This window comes from Budorcas taxicolor, chromosome 22 (genome assembly GCF_023091745.1).
Source record: "Budorcas taxicolor isolate Tak-1 chromosome 22, Takin1.1, whole genome shotgun sequence".
In the NCBI taxonomy this organism is placed as follows: Eukaryota; Metazoa; Chordata; class Mammalia; order Artiodactyla; family Bovidae; genus Budorcas; species Budorcas taxicolor.
The window spans coordinates 29413613-29431602 of NC_068931.1; the positions used below are offsets into that span (position 1 = coordinate 29413613).

General features: G+C 36.9%; 1 protein-coding gene across 1 annotated transcript in view; it reads left to right on the top strand.

Moving 5' to 3' along the window:
• CDH2 (cadherin 2) overlaps nucleotides 1-17990 on the top strand; it is a 238397-nt gene that overhangs the window by 148012 nt on the left and 72395 nt on the right. The window lies entirely within an intron of this gene.

Sequence of the window (17990 nt, forward strand, 5' to 3'; positions counted from 1 at the left end):
CTAGCCTGGAGAATCCCATGGATGGAGGAACCTGGTGGGCTACAGTCCACGTGGTCTCAAGAGCCGGACACGACTGAGCGACTTCACTTCCTGTATATTAACTTGATATTTCAAGCAATGGTTAGCTTTGGCTTTTTCTTGGATATGTCATAAGTCTTCTTTGTTCTGGGTTATTCCAGAATTCCCTTTCTAACTAGTCTCACCTCCCCAAATCCTCCAAGGTTAAATTTTGTCCCAGAATACTGCTAGAGAATTCCTCGCTGGGCCCCACGGTAGTCTCACGTTGTAATCACCTGTTTCGCATATGGTATGAACTGGAAAGTTAACTGTGGAAAGGAGGACGTTTCAGAACAAGACAGAATCTAACAAGCTATTGTTAAAAGCAGTTCTGCTTTCATGTAAGAAGCCCATCTGAAGACCTTGTAAAGTTTCTTGGTGTGCTGAACATTCATAGAAATCCGAGCAACAAAGCACTCAAGAGTATTGTATCGAGACATTAGCAGAATTATTGGTAGGTATGTTTTATGTTTCAAGCATCTTTCCTTTTAGATGCATTTAGAGTATGGAGCTTGCCTGGAGAATCCCAGGGACGGGGGAGCCTGCTGGGCTGCCGTCTATGAGGTCACACAGAGTTGGACATGACTGAAGCGACTTAGCAGCAGCAGCAGAGTCTGGAGGACATTTCTTTATGGAATTTTGTACTTTTAACAAGTGTTCTCCAACACACTCTTTTTTGGCATTTCATCTTAGATTTGTACCCAATTCCAGGTATAAAACCAACGAGTCCTTACCAGTCTTAATGATCTTAGAAGTACTTTGAGTGCTGCTGGGGACACAAAGCACCTTCATTATTGACTTTTCATCCAAGTTGCTTCTTTGGAGAAAGCTAGAAGAGCTACAGCTGTTTTTAACTGAACGACTTGCTAAGTAACAGGTGATGGAGAGTGACTAGGTCCCTAAACTAGCTAGAACAGGCATCTTAAGAGAACTGAAAGGAAGAGAAATGCCAAACAGAAACGCTATTCCCCCCTCCACTGAAGAATTTATTCTTCTGTTGTATTTTGTTTTGCAAACAGACAAAAGGACCGGCAGAGCTCAGGAAGGTTTTGTGTTGCACAGAGGTTGGGGGCAAGAATTTGAAAGGGATCAGTGAATCAGATGTAATGTGGACTCTGTTGAGCCACCCAGTCTCTGTTTTGCTGATGGTCAGTATTCCAGTTATAAAAAGTTGCAGAGGCATTTCCGTCCACTCCAAAGAACTTTATCCCTGTTTTTATTCTGACATACCTATTAGGACTTTGTTCACTAAGCAGAAGGAATTATGGGAAATGGAAATTCAATGGCATGTTTTGATTAAAGAGCTATGTGTGTATCTTCATGGAGAAATGAAAGAGCTGAGCAGAATCCTATGTTTTCCTTTCAGGTAACCAAAATTGCCTGATTCATTCCCACTAGCAGTGACTTAGTTAAACCAACAAACAAAGTATCATAAAATGAGACCGCTTATGTACAAAGCAGATTTTATATTTAAAAAAAAGAAGTCAGTGATGCTATGAATTTCTGTTATTCTAAAATCAAACTAAAACATAATCACCAAATAACTGTACAGATGTATTCTCTGGGGGTAAGGATGATGGTTTAAGGAAGGAATGCTTAAAAGCCATATTTCTCCTTTGCCTGCCTTAGTGTGGTAAGTATAGAGAATTGCACATCTTCAAGCCCAGCTGCTAATGCTTTGCAACAGGCTCTGTTGGTCCCTTTCTGTATATTGTAGACATTTTCCTACAAACTGCAAGTAAGTGGAAAGTTTACAAGCCAGGTGTTTTGTGGCAAATAATAGCCTTTTTTGTGATACTCCATTTAATCGTGTTTTTAAATGTCAACTTCAGTTTTTAAATTTCTTGGCCTAATTACCTATATCCCCACTATGTAGATCTTCATCTTAATTCACATAATTTGCTAGAGAAATTTTCACATGAAACTATGACTTCCTTGATGGTAGAATGCTTGCCATTGTTTATGTTTAGATTTCAGCTTCTTCCTTGTAGGAAGACAGACATCTTCAGGCAAGGAAGGGAGGAAGAAAACAGAATATCATGCAGCCATGAAAAGGAACTTTATAAATTGAAAAACATCATTAACGTCCTTTTACATTTTAGTTCAGGTATCTATATTTTATAAACCTAACTTATTTTCAGTGGGATTAACCTTTAATTGCCTAAATGTGTTTAAGATTAAGAATGTGTTGCATAAGTCTCTCTTATTTAAGATCTACTTTGAGTTTAGTAGATTTTCCTCAAGTTAAAGTCAAATTTAAATGTCCTTGACTCTGAGTCATCTTTAAATAAGACGTTTCTGTTAACCTAAAGTAACTCTGCAAGTCTGAGAAATGAAGGTTAGCCTCACTAATTTTGTAAAAATTTGCCAAACATCAAGAGAGTTGAAACTGCCTAGAAGAACAATAAGATATTCAACAAAGTTGCTTGTTTAAAAGGCTAAACTGTAATCCATGAAATAATTATCAAAAGGTGGTGTATGCATAGAAAACAGGCTATTTAAAGAAATTGACTTTGAACCTGAAAAGAAGAATGCTACTCATCAGTAACCAAAACTTCCAACAGAATGTTTTTGTGTAGCCATTATGATAAGAACTGAATAGAGATTGTCTCCTTTATCATGAATATTGAGTTTATTTTATTAGAAACTTTTCAAAGAAAAGAGGTCACAAAGAAGTTAAAGGAGCACCTTTTCTGCCATAACCTAATCCCTAAATAGTCATTGGTTTTCTGGCCTTGTAATCTCCCCAGGAACTTTGTAGGTCATCAGTTTTGCTTTGGGCCATCAAAACTGCAAACTTAGGAGAAACATGGATTACATCTTGTTGTCTCAAATGCATAGTTTTATTTTCCAGAGTGATAAGAGTTTTGTATTCCTTACTAAATAATTCTAAAGAACCATTCTAAGAAAGTGTCTTCTAAAGAAGTTTTACCTTTCCTTGTTGACATTCATTATTTTTAAAAAGGATAAGGCATAGAATTTAGAACTTGAAATACTGCTCATATTGTTTGATCTTCAAAGATTTATACTCATTGTGACACCTGTATTCAGAAATGACTGAAATCTGTTTCATGCAAAGAAGGTGACTGGTCTGTGGGAGGAAGTGCTGTGTTTCAAACAGAATAACTTGAACTTCTTTTACTTTTCTCAATGACATATAAATTCTAGCCAAAGGAAAGCAGCTAAGTTATGAATGATGATTTGTTTAAAATGCCCATGTAATTTGTGAACCTCTTGAGAGGAAAAATGACCGTTGAATCATTGTTGTGATTTTGATCACTCTAGCTGTTGCTCCCCTTTCATCCATTGTTACATGGATTTTTTAAATTATTTATTCATTTATTTGGCTGCAGTGGGTCTCAGTTGCAGCACGCAGGATCTTTGATCTTCACTGCAGCGTGTGGGATCTAGTTCCCTGACCAGGGATTGAACCTGAGCTCCCTGCATAGGGAGCTCAGAATCAGAATAACTCCGGTAGGAGTTATCCTTTGCTTTTTGTCTCAGAGAAGCTATTGTCTTTTAAAACTTACTCAACAACATTGAAAAAAAAAACAACTAAAAAGGAAAACACTGTAGTATCACTTTTAGTGGTAATATCTACTCAGGAATTTGTCATAATATGGAATTTTAGACTTTAAGTATGCATATTTTTTTGTGACAGCCACCGTTTATTATTGGCTGTTCACTGCATGAGAAGCAACACAAATCCAATGCTGTTTAGAGGATTATTGGGTATCGGTGGAACCGCAGCCAGAACTGACTTTACTTACTTGTGGTCGCCTGTTGTCTCTCTCTCTCTTTTTTCTTGACAAACAAGAAAATGATTTTAAAAAAAGTCATCATCAATGCAGTTACTTCTTTTTCAGAGAACAGTACACTATGTCAGACTATTTGAGGGGATGGTTCAATTGAGTATAAAATGGTAGTGTTTTCTTGGAGATTACTTATAAAATATAGGAGATTAGAGCTGGCTTTTATAAAAGCAGTGGTTTTTTTAAAGTATCTTTTAGCTTTATTAATAATTCATCTCATTAGAAACTGAAGTTACTTCTGTACTGTACTCCAAATTAAAGTGCATATTTAGTGCCCTGTTGGTTGGACTATAATTTATTCAAGGCGTGCTTGTTATGTAATGACTCTGATTTTTCAGTGTGACTCGCAGAATCAATCTTATTTCTTTATAATCACAGCTTGCATATTATTAATATATTGTGTATTTTAAAAAATAATCCCCATGTTTAAAAAATGCCACTCATGGTCTTCTTTATATTAAAAGGTCTCACCCCAGGGGCTCCAGCAAAGGGGAAATGCCAAGTCTTTTTTAAAAACTAGAATGGCATTTAAATTTTAACACCCGGATCCTACTGCATGCCAGCATGGTGTATACACATACTGTCCCTCAATTCTTCGAACCAATTTCGTGTGTGTCAATGATTAGATCTTTCGTTCGTGCCTCTGTTGACGTTTCTCCATTCGGCTGGATGGGTTTCAGTCTACCTGGAGACCACGTCTCTCAATAAGAGACTTGAGTCCATGAAACTCCCTCCCTTATAAAGATAGTATGTCCTAAAAACACCTTGCCAAACAAATTTGCCCTTAAAAAAGCTCCTTCACCAATATTCATCCTTAACAAAGGCACTGAGTGAGGAACTGTTGAGCTGATCCAGACGTGGCTCTTTGCGTAAACACTGCTGCCTCTGTGAAGGCGCCGTCAGTGCCAAGCTGCCATGCCCCATTCATGCTGAAGCACCACCTCTCGCCTGTCCACACACAATCTATCAATGTCCTGTTCATCCTTTACTGCTCAGATCCAAAGCTGGCTGCTGTGAGGACTTCCCTGGAGGTCCAGTGGTCAGGATGTTGAGCTTCCAGTGCAGGCGGCATGGGAGTTCAGTCCCTGGTTGGGGAACTGGGACCCCGCTTGCTGTGCAGTACAGCTGAAAAAAAATAATAACTAAATTTAAAGTGATTTTATAAAAAGAAAAAAAAGTGTATTCTAGGGTGAAGATTTAATAAAATTAAAAATTAAAAAGATGGCTGCCATTTCACTGCATCTTCAGTGGTCCCCTTTCTCCCTTCAGATGTTATTATTCAGAGCTTTGGTTTAGCCCATCTTGTTATATGTTGTTTTACTTGACTGTTGGTTATTGAAAGTCTTTCCTCCCAATTTTAAACTCCTGGAGATTGGGGATCTTGTTATCTTCATCTCTGTATTCACCTTAAATGGCAGACAAGGAATCATTTGGTTAATTTTTGTGCAGTATGGGCCGTTGGGGGAAACGTGGAAATCTCTCTTCATCTTGAGATGTAATGGGTGCTTCTCAGGATGCCCCCCGCAAGAATTTTGGGCAGCAGTGGTCTCACTGTCAGTGTGACCAAGGAATTTACACTAGGTGGCCTTCTGTATCGCCACATATACCATAGGAAACTGCAGAAAAAAAACATGAGAAAGTAAGTAGATGGACGTATTAGGATCACTGTGGCTTTCCTGGTGGCTCAGACGGTAAAGAATCTGCCTGCAGTGGGGGAGACTGGGTTTGATCCCTGGGTGGGGAGATGCCCTGGAGAAGAGAATGGCAACCTACTCCAGTATTCTTGCCTGGAGAATCCCATGGACAGAGGAACCTGGCGGGCTACATACAGTCCATGGGGTCACAAAGAGTTGGATACGACTGAGCAACTAAGCACACAAGTGATAGTTGGGGCTTCCCAGGTGGCTCAGTGGTAAAGAATCTGCCTGCCAATGCAGGAGATATGGGTTCGATCCCTGGGTCAGGAAGATCCCCTGGAGAAGGACATGGTAACCCACTCCAGTTTTCTTGTCTGGGAAATCCCATGGATATAGCAGCCTGGCAGGCTACAGTTCGTGAGGTTGCAAAGAGTCGGACATGATTTAGCCGCTAACCAACAACAGCAGATGATAGTTCAGATGATATATCACCAACATTCTGAGCTCTGGACTTGGAAACAGTAGTAGTGAGAATATTAGTTGGCTGCTTACTCTGTACCTACTAAGTTACTCTGTTAAGTAAGTCGACTCCCTACTCTGTAGTTACTGCTTATTCAGAATATAGCACCAAGCGGATAGATGGATTCACACATACACAAAGACAAGTTCACGTGATACCACTAACTAGTACTGCTGCACCTAAGGAAGAAAGCACAATCCCCACCTTTGCCTTTTGTTTCTTCATATTAAGAGCCATGCAAAGGATATAAAAAAGAATTTATGTATTTATGAGTCACTTTGCTGTATATCAAAAACTAAAGCAACATCATAAATCAACTATGTATCAATTAAAAAATATTTTTAAACAAAGTCATCCTATCCACCTTCTCATTGAAGCAGGTTATAGTTGGTTATTAGATGTTGAAACCAAGCTTCTTTATGCTCATTCTTAGTGTTCCCCAAATTTGAGGAGACTTCATGCATCCATGAACGAATACTAGCCCAGCACTAGACTGTTGGTGTTTGCCTTATTCCCTAATGTTGAGGAGCTGGTTGGAATTTGTCCATTCCTCCTGGAGCTTTTCACACCACTGTTGTGTGAGAGGTCACATCGCGCAGTAGAGCACACACTCTGGGTGGTCTATGGCATCCTAGCCCTGGCTGCAGGTTTCACTCCTTAGACCGATGACAAGGCTGCAAGCTTCAAGACACTTTTGTTCACTGTCTCTCTGTTTGCTTAGCTCTTATTAAGATACATGACATGCTGTACCCCTTCCCTATGCGTTCTATGACTCCTATCACTTGTCCCTAGTGAACCCAGCTAATAAATAAAAAGATGGTCTCACATTCCTTTTATTCATTATCTGATTTGATTGGAAAAAGTCAATTCTAATCATCCATTGATATCAGTGACCTAGTAAAAAAAAAAAAAAAAGAAAGAAAGGAAGCAAATTGGAAAAATAAAAGAAAGAAAGGAAGCAAATTGGAAAAATTAAAGAAAGATAACTTTAACCATTAAGGCTTAAAAAACTAAATTTAACCTAATGGTCTTTTACCTGGACAGTTGACTCAATCTCCTGCCTGCCTGGTTGTCCAAGTTTTCTTGCTTCCTGTCTTTCTCTTTCCTCCTCTCTCTGCTGCATTGTTTAATATTTCAAATACATGTAAAAGGATCTGAGGCAAGATTCCTTGTGAATGGTTGGAGGAGTCACTGGACAACCTACGTGACTGTGGACACCCAAGGAGCTCCAGGAGGAAGAGGCTGCAGAGCCAAGGGCTTTGTTAAGGGTTTCGTTCTATGTGTGATAGGAAGTCTTTGAACATGGTCGAGTTTATGTTTTTGAAAGGCCTCTCTGGGTGTCACAAAGAGTGGAAGTGACAGATGGGTTAGAAGCTCCAGCTGTAATTCAACCCGGATAATGTCTGGTGATAAGGTGTTTGCCGTGGGTGTGATGAGAAATGACATAATATTGGAGATTTATTTTGAAAGTAGAGCTGATGGAACTTTCAGATAGTTTGCTTTTGGACTCATAACAAGGGTCAAGCTCAACTCTTAGACTTGTAGTCAGAGCATTTGGGTGGAGGGTGAAACTGTTCACCATGGTGTTTGTCCTTGGTTGGGGCTGTGGGACAGCAGTACGTCAAGAGTTGGCTTTGGCATCTGTTCATTTTGAGTTGCCCGTTGGATGTCCAAATGGAGGTGTCACGTAGGCAACTGGATATAGGAGTTTAGATCTCCAGAGAACAGTCAAGGTTTATATGTACTTTTTCAACATTCATCTTTGTGTAGGTGCTTTTTAAAACCTTGGAGATGGTTGAAATCACCTTAAGGTGAGAATGGAGAGAAGTAAAAATCCTGGTCAGAACCTCAATGCATCTTATAGAATTGGAGACAGAGTGGCCAGCAGGATAGAGTGAACCAGGGGACTGTTCCATGTAATTAAATTCATTTGGAGTGTGTTAAGTTCTGATTGTAGATTTTCTTGGCTGTACTTCGTGTTAGATTTTTTTTTTTTGACGTGTGATGAATTGAGATTGTGGAATTTTTGTTTTCATCTCTCACTTTGCTATTGCACAAACTCACCCTGAGTCCAGTCTCAGCTTATTCCATGGTGTCAAGTGGCAACCTGTATGCTGTGTCTACTTCCTCTGATTTTGAACAGAACTTGAACTTCAGCTTGTCCCTGACAGCTTCCTGTCCAGATGGCAGATTACATTAAGGTAATTTCTGGACCACAGAGATGTTTATCTTGTTTTTTAGTCTAGCTAGATTTTGTCTCTCTCTCTCTTTTTTAAAAAAAACCTATTTATTTTGGCTGTGCTGAGTACTTTCTCCAGTTGCAATGGCTTCCCTCGTTGCAAAGCACTGGTTCTGGGCATACGAGCTTCAGTAGTTGTGGTTGCACAGGCTTAGTTGCTCCTCGGCATGTGGAATCTTCCTGGACCAGGGATTGAACCCATGTTCCCTGACATTGGCAGATGGATTCTTAGTCACTGGACTACCAAAGGAGTCCTGTATATCTCTTTTTAAAAACTCTTTATACTTTATTATCCTTGTAGCCTATTTGGAGCAAAGTGGTCCCCCAGAAACATAACCTGGCTGTGCCATGCCATGCTATCTAAGAGTCTCCTTCATACCTTGGGCTTCTCTTTGTTCTTGGTTTTTATATCTCTCATTCTTAAAAAAATGGATTTTTTTTAGATGAAAAATTCACCTTTAATAGATTTTTCATCATTCTTGTTTAGATGTATGTTTTTCCTGCCTTTGTCTCAATTACTTACATCTGTTGTTTTAATTCGTTTTAATGACTCTGGAAGTCAGATGCCTAAGTTACTGTTTTTAAAATAGGGCTAATGGTGTATTACCCCCAAACCTGACTACTTTGGGGGCTTTTAGACTAAAAGCCTAAAAGATGATTCTGACTAGTCTGTTTATTGTATATACTTACCGGGACAAGATAAGGATATGGTTTTAACCTAACTCAATTTATTGTAGCTAACACATGCAGACCGGGAATTAGTTAAGTTGGGAATAAATAGTGTATACACTGGATACTTGCCTAGATATCATCTTGGTTAATGTAATGAAAATCCTTTAATACCTGCCTGTGTATTTATGAGGTAAATCAAATACGCAAAATCTTTATCTCTGTAAAATTTAAACGTATCCTGACCCTTTATAAGGATACGTAAGAGCTGGACTAAATGTCTTAGTGTCATTTAGAAAAGTGGGGTTAAGGATAATGCCCCCAGGCAGAAAACTCTTGCACCTAAAATTGTTTCAAATAAATCACAGTGTGGTACATCCATGAGATGGCCATAGTATTACAGTTTGTGACCATTCAGCCCATGCACTTTGATGTAATTAATGAGAATGGTGAAATAGAGGTGTAATCATTTCTCCAAGAGGAAATGTCAACCCATTAATGAGGCTAAGGCTTACCATTGCCAGGTGAAGCAGCAGATTTCTCCCCAGCTCTTTGGATTGCTGATGTTGTGTGTTCACAGAGGTAGATGTTCATTTCAGACTATGATAGAAGGAAGGGAGATACTTCTGAAGAGGATTTTTTTTTGTTTTTGTTTTTGTTTTTGTTAGTTTGGTTCTTTTAAACCAATGACAGCAGTTGGAAATGACTGCAATTCTAGGCATTGGAAAAAAAAAGTTAGTAAGCATAAAATGTAATTTATAAAGATAAATGAGTAATTGACATTTAAAAGAGGATTTTCAGGTATTTATGCATTTGTGTAAAACCAAATAATCTTGAAATAGCCCTTTACTATTGTTATAATGATCCATTAAAATCAAAGCCCACTTTTAAAATTATATGTTATAGATGACTTGCCCTTGTTTTTCTTGTGACTATCTGTGGTAGATCAGAGTAAGTTGAATTAGAACTATCTGTTTAAGTTGCTGGAAGGATGCTTTCATGCTACTAGAGCCGCTTTTTAAGGTTATACAATTATTCTTCCAAAAAGTTGAAAGCTGGTTACTGAGACAATGAAAAGATGGAGGCCGTATTTTTCCCCAGGTTATATGGTGATGTTTACCAACTAATAACCCATTGACTGAATTTATATTAGAATTTGTTCATCGCTTTTACTACTTAACATTGGCAGCTTAGGGATTTTATGTAATTACTTTGAACAACTTCATTGGCTCTGTGAAAGGCATGGTAACACTGATGACATTTTTATGGAATCCACTGTATATTAAAGACAATACATACACGTCAATTTGTTCATGTTCAAAAAACCATAGACACCTTTAGAGGTAAAGCATGTGATGTTGTGGGTTTTGGTGGTGTTTTTGTTAAGATTTTTATAGTTTACTTTCTGTAGAAAGTCCATCTTTCCTCTTCACAGAGTTCTTTCCAGGAGGTGGTGACCCAGTATATCATTTGGGGGAATTTAGCATTCATAATTAGGAATTTGGCTTTTAAGTTATGAGTTATATATTACGGCAGATTTCCAAGAACTATTTAAAATACATTGTCATTTGTTCACATATGACAGGCATCTTTTCCTCCTAATAGTGTGTAAAGGAATAAATATTCTTTTAATTTAAGTGTTTAGGATAAAAATATTACCCTGTTTGTTTTGTAACTTTACTATCAGCAAATACTGTAGGATTTAATAGTCCCATGGACTTTAATTTCCATTAATGCAACGTCGTAACAGTAGAGCTAAGTTGCTTAATGAACATTATGTTCTGTGTGCCTCTTTCTCTTCTTCAAACTTCATTTTTTTCCTTGGTGTGCCCGTGTCTTAGTAAGTTGGGCTTTCTGGGGACATTTTTTCCTTCTTGGCCTCTGTGGCTCATTTTGTGGCTACACTGTCGAAACTGATGTAGACAACAAGATTAATTTAGTTTTGTTTTTTCCTTTCTAGTGGTGCGCTTGAAAACTCCAGGTGGCAAGAACTGCTTTTTTCAGTAAAGTTTATTAGGAGAACTCCGTTTTCTTTTAAAAATAACAAAAACCTGTCATTAAACTTAGGAATTAGGATTCCTTCTTTGTTGACATGAGTAGCCTGAAATATGAAGCTAACTAAGTTACATCAAATTTCGGAGACTAATAATCATACATTTGGGAAAAGAAGCTTCTACACAACCTGTGTTCTGTCAGAGTAATTTAATTAGAGGTAGTGATATTTCAATGTAATTTGTTAATGGGCACATTCTGGGGGAAAAAAGAGAGAGAGAGAGAGAGGGAGAGTAATTCTGCCTGAACATTGATCATTTTATATATTTTTAGCTGGATTCTGTCAAAAGAAAGGGTTTTCATTGAATTTCATGGCACAGAGATGCCTGGAGGAAGAATATCAATGAAGTGAAGAACAGCTTAAAATTTTTGAGTTATTAGAATGCATATAAGGGAGAATGTAATAATCTTACTGCTTTTCCAAAAGTTTAATATATGAAATTGTATGCATGGCCATTATTGGACAACTGAAAATCTAAATTTCATATTTTGAATGTCATATCATCCCCACTGCTTGTTTTGATTTTTTTCAGTTTCATATCCAAGAAGAGTATCATAGTTCTTTAGTCTATTTTTTATTTGTGACAGCTTGTATACAGATGTTAGTTAAATATTACATGACTTGCCCTGGAAATGAAACAAAATAACAGCTTCTCTAGATTTTATAATACTTTGGAGAATATTATAATAAAACCTCTTTCTTTTGCTGGGGAAATCCGGAATAAGAAATACTTTAATCATGTTAATTTGACCTAAAATAGCTTTTATTTTGATTTATTTCATTTCATAGACATTTCAACTTAGTTCTACTGCATTGAGAAGCTTTGAGTTCACTCAAGTTGATTCATTATCATACAGGACAGGTTAGAATGTGCTGCAGTAACAATTACCCCCAGTCTTCTGTGCCTGACACAACAAAATGTCAATTTCTTCTTCCTGCGAAGAACTCCACTGTGGTGGCAGGTGACTCCAGGGCAGTTCTCCATTGATGGGCTCACTCATCACCAGGGGTTCAATCCTGTTACCATCTGCATTTAACATATTCTTTCATAATCACCACTGCAGAGAAAGAGAGCATCAGCTTTTTTTTTTTTTAATTTCTGCTGTAAAGCAAAGTGACTAAGTTATACATATATATGTATTTTTTTATATTCTTTTACATTATAGTGTATCCTAGGATATTGAATATAGTTCCTGTGTTATACAGTAGGACTTTGTTGGCCATCCATTCTATATGTAATAATACGCAACTACCAACCCCAAGCTTGTAGCTCATCCCTCTCCAGTCTCCTTACCCCTTGACAGCCACAAATCTGTTCTCTGTGTCTGAGAGTCGGTTTCTACTTTGTAGATAGGTTCATTTGTCATATTTTAGATTGTACGTATATGTGATATCATATGGTATTTGTCTTTCTCTTTCTGACTCAATTCACTTAGCATAATAATCTCTAGTTGCATTCATGTTGCTGCAGATGAAATTGTTTCATTCTTTTTTATGGCTGAGTAGTATTCTTTTGTCTCTCTGTACCACATCTTTATCCATTCATCTGCTGATGGACATCAATCTTACTTCCATGTCTTGGCTATTGTGAATTGTGCTGCTATCACTTACTCCTTGGAAGGAAAGTTATGACCAACCTAGACAGCATATTAAAAAGCGGAGACGTTACTTTGCCAACAAAGGTCCGTCTAGACAAGGCTATGGTTTTTCCAGTGGTCATATATGGATGTGAGAGTTGGACTGTGAAGAAAGCTGAGTGCCGAAGAATTGATACTTTTGAACTGTGGTGTTGGAGAAGACTCTTGAGAGTCCCTTGGACTGCAAAGAGATCCAACCAGTCCATCCTAAAGGAGATCAGTCCTGGGTGTTCATTGGAAGGACTGATGTTGAAGCTGAAACTCCAATACTTTGGCCACCTGATGCGAAAAGCTGACTCATTTGAAAAGACCCTGATGCTAGGAAAGATTGAAGGTGGGAAGAGAGGGGATGACAGAGGATGAGAAGGTTGGATGGCATCACCGATTCAGTGGGCATGAGTTGGTAAACTCCGGGAGTTGATGATGGACAGGGAGGCCTGGCGTGCTGCGGTTCATGGGGTGGCGAAGAGTTGGACACGCCTGAGCGACTGAACTGAACTGAAGCATAGCAGTGCGTGTATCTTTTGAATTATACTTTTGTGTGGGTATAGAGGGTATCAGCTTTTAAATACTGCTGCTGGGAAGTCATGCATGTCACTTTAGTCTACAGATTTTACTAACCAAAGTAAGCCATGTGGTCATGCCAAGGGTGAAGGGGATAAGTGTTATCTTTCTGAATGTTTAGAAGGAGGAGAAAAATTGGAAATACTGGTCATCATTCACAATGCCAACCTAAACCTTTATATTACAGCAGTATGGCAGAATAGATCACTATTTCCCAACCAGTTGTCAAGAATGAGATACAGATGTGCTGTAGATACTCATGGTTGAACTTTTTTTATGGTATTAAAAATGTGAAGGCATTTTTATGATGTGTTTGTGTGCTATCAGTTGCTCAGTCAGTTACTGAGCAACTCTTTGCAGCCCCATGGACTGTAGCCCACCAGGCTCTCTGCCCATGGGATTTCCCAGGCAAGACTACTGGAGTGGGTTGCCATTTCCTACTCCAAGAAATCTTCCTGACCCAGGGATCAAACCCAAGTCTCCTGCATCTGTTACACTGGCAGGCAGATTCTTTACCACTGAACCATCTGGGAATAGTTCAAGAAACTAACTCATGACAGTGAAAATCACATTTGAATGCTCTGGTTTTTTGTTTTTTTTCTTTTTTGTAAAAACTTACTGAAAATTTTTATTATTTTTCCACTTTGGTAAGACTTGTAAAGACTCAAGTCTCTGCATAGCATCTCCCCAGATCTTTTCATTGATCAAGTACTCACCTGCAACTGGAGTGAACACCAGAATCTTCTTTCTCACTGAATCCCCTCTGTTATCTGATCACTGTTTTTATATCAGTGTCCTTATCCTAAGTGAAAATTTTATGCTGATCTTACTTTTATTATTCTTTCTATTTAATTTGCTTGCATGTTTTGCTCATACTTTTCTCTGTTTAATTCTAAAAGAGAGGACTTCCCTCGTGGTACAGTGCTAGGGGTGCAGGTTCGATTCCTGGCCAAGCAGCTTAAATCTATGATGCCTCCTGGACAAAAAAAAAATCAAAACAGAAAGCAGAAACAGTAGTGTAACAAATTCATTAAAGACTTTAAAGATAGTCCCCATAAAAAAAATCTTTAAAAATATTAATTCTAAAAGAAAAATATGTATACATTTTACTTTTATCTTTTATCATATACTAGAGAATTATTAATTTTTTAAGTTTTCTCAGTTATTTCCTCTTCCCACCTTATTTTTCCTTCCTTCTTTTGCTTTTTTTGTTGTTGTTTATTCCTATGGGATTTTAAAATTAACAGAAAATCTCAGTCAAAATCAATAGTTAATTTTGTGTGCTTTTAAAAAAATTAAAGTGTCTCTATTATGTTAAATTTGCATAGGTTTTTAAAAACAGACTCCTTAGAAATAAATTGCTATTTCTGGATTTAAAATTTACTAAATTACTAAAAGGGACTGTAAGTTACAAAAATTGATTGTTTTCAAAATACTTTTTGGTTATTCAGAACTATAAATAGTGTTATATTTTGAGTGTTTTAAAGCCTATTAATTATTAAATGAAAATTAATATTCAATATTATCATGTGGATAATGGTATATTTAATTTTCCTAGCTTTTCATATGCTTTATTTTTAAATGTTTCAAAAATGCAGATCTGAAATATATATTTTCTAGTTGTAATGTTTATAATGCTCATTTGTATTATATTAATTAGACAATATTATTATGTTGTAACATATGTAATATTATTAGACAATATTACTTAAAGTTTATTTTTCTGTATTATTTACAGACAGATTTTCTGAAGCTGTACCTGCCTGTAGTTTCTGTTGTGTTTAGATTTCATTTTCAATTATGCTTCCTGTCCCAGCCTAGTGAAAAATGAAAAGACTTCAGTCATCAGAAACCTCTCAAATGTTTTCCCTCAAATTAGAATCCATGTGTGCTTATAATTATTTTCACATTTGGTCTAAAGGTTTAATTTCATGCAAAAATGATCAAGTGAAGCTACATGCCAGACTCACTTTGAGGGCACCATACCCCAGAACACCTAATTTAAGCAGGACAAATTTTGGATTCTCTTAAGCAGAAAGTAAGGAAATTCCTTTATGAGACTGAGTACAGCACGCTAGCATCAAGCTCTAAAAGCCATTTATAAGATTTTACACATAGTGCTTTAAGCCAGAATGCCTCACACAAAGGGAGAATTTATGTTACCATCTGTCTGTGCATCATCAATGCTATACCGGAAGCCAGGGAAGTGGAAGAAACAGAAAAGGATCCATTTTTGAATAATACACTCTGGAGAGGTAGTGATGGCACGTCACACTTCATAGTGACAGCACTCATCAAAGAGATGATTAAATCAAAAATTATCATTGCATGTTGGTGACTTGAAGGAATTCGTTAAGTATGTTGGTTCATATTTGGTAATGAACTTTGGGCCTCCCTGGTGACTCAGATGGTAAATATTCTATACCTGTAATACAGGAGACCCAGGTTTGATCCCTAGGTTGGAAAGATCCCCCGGAGAAGGGAATGGCTATCCACTCCAGTATTCTCGCCTGGAGAATTCCATGGACAGAGGGACCTGGTGGGCTACAGTTCATGGGGTCGCAAACAGTTGGACACAACTGAGCGACTAATGCTAACACTGAAATATGTTGGTTCATAGCAGTCATTAGAATCCTTGAAGAGCATTATTTATTTTGGAAAAAAAAAAGCAAAACAAACTTTTATAAATCAAATATTTTAAGAGATAAAGGAGCACTGTAAAGGAAAATTTTAGGCAAATGTTACATAAGGCTGATGCTCTGGCCCTAAGGTGTAAGGGCTGTAAATGACATGAAGACATAAACATCAGGAGTTTAATCTGAGAGTCCCATGATTGGTGTTAGTTTTACTCACGTAGAAGCTCTAGTATATAGAAGTTTGCTCATAAATCTTAACTCCACATAAATTGATATTATGGAAATAAATGACAACAGCTTTATGCAAAGATCAGGAATAAGATAACCATATTTGCTGATCTATACCAAAGTGCACAAGCTGTCCACTTTTTTTTTTTTGCAAGAATTTATTGGCTAATAGAAAAATGGATTGTGAGTGTGTTTGAATAGTTGTTCACTGCAGATTTGTTGAAGGAGAGTAATTCGCTTGAAAAAAATAGCCTATTTAACTGACATTTTGGAGCACCTGAATGAACTTATTTGAAAATCACAAAGGCTATGTAAATATTACACATACTCACAGAGCTTGTGGATTTGAAGCAAAGTTCAGCTTTGGAAAGAGGATAAAAACGATATATTTGTGATATTTAGTAGGTGTTACATTTTAAATCCTAAGGAAAATTATTGACTGTTAGAGCAATACTTATCTATGCATGAAGTCAAATTTTATCATTATTTTTAAATACTTACAATAAAACATATGAAAAACTTTGCATTTCCACAGGGAATTTCAACATTGTGTTTGTCAATTAAAGAAGGACCAGGAAATTTAATCAATGTATTCCTTATGGTTCATGACAAAAAAGGGTTTTCTATCATTTGGAGAAAAATGAATGTACTCTATGCTACCTACCCATTTGCTACCACTAACTTCTGTGAATAGTTTTCCTTAATAGAAATTATCAAGCATTTGATTTCTCAGTCTTAAAACGTTATGAAAAGGCATTTCATGCAAATAAGCTGAAATTTCTTATAACAAATATTTTTTCAGTTTTGTATAGAAGTTCTATGTGTATTTTATAGTATGTTTCCCAACTCTGTATGTCATTTTTCTTATTATAATTATATGCTATGAAAAAAATGTGGGACTTTCCAGGCAGTCCAGCAGTAAAGTCTTCGCCTTCCAATGCAGAGTATGGGTTTGCTCAGTGGTTGGGGAGCTAGGATCCTACATGCCTTGCAGCCCAAAAACCAAAGCATAAAACCAAAGTAATATTGTAACAAATTCAAAAAAGACTTTTAAAATGATCCACATCAAACAATATATATATATCTTAAAAAAGAAAGAGAAAGTGTACTGACTTTTTCTACCAAAGTCCATGCGGACATTTCCAGACTATCTCTAGTGTATCCCACTGTGCATGTGTGAAAGGGTTGGTGGACTCTAAGTCCACCACCTAGGAATAATTGTTGCTGAAATGGAAATGCAGAAACATTCTAGAGTAAGCAAAGAATATCTAAGCAGATTTATGAGCAAACCTGCAGTTGATAACCATTCTTCATTGGAATCTAAAAGGAAAAAACCATGAAATCCTTAGTGTTAAGGTAATTCTTCCCTACCTTTCTCCCTATAACTTCTTCATTAATAAAGAATTAATTCCTTAATAAATATTGCCCTGTACACACGGAAGGAGAACATCTGTTAACACTGTGAAACTCTTTCTGTTTTCCCAGTATGCCTTCAGAAATAGCCATTAATGTGGGGAAAAAAATACAATAAAAGTCAAAGGGGTATTTAGGCACAAAATTCTTTTACAGCATTCTCTCATAATTGTTTCTAAATATGGTTGATGCTTTACTTAGGTAAGAATTATAAACCATATGTGTATATGTTCACATTTTCATTCCTGTGGTTAATGTGTGCTATTAAACTGCTAATACGTTTAATATAGAAGATCTGTGGTTTCCTGTTAATATTTTATAAGGATATTATGTTTTTATGGTTAACATTAATTTGAGATATAGTTTTAAGAGTCAAAATTACTTGAAAATAATTATTTCACTGGTGTTTAATTTTGTATTAATCATGCTAACAAAGTTCTATGTAGTCTAGAACCCATTAACTACATATTAATATGGAAACTATGCAGTGGCTCTAATATACATTTCTTATTTAATACTATGATG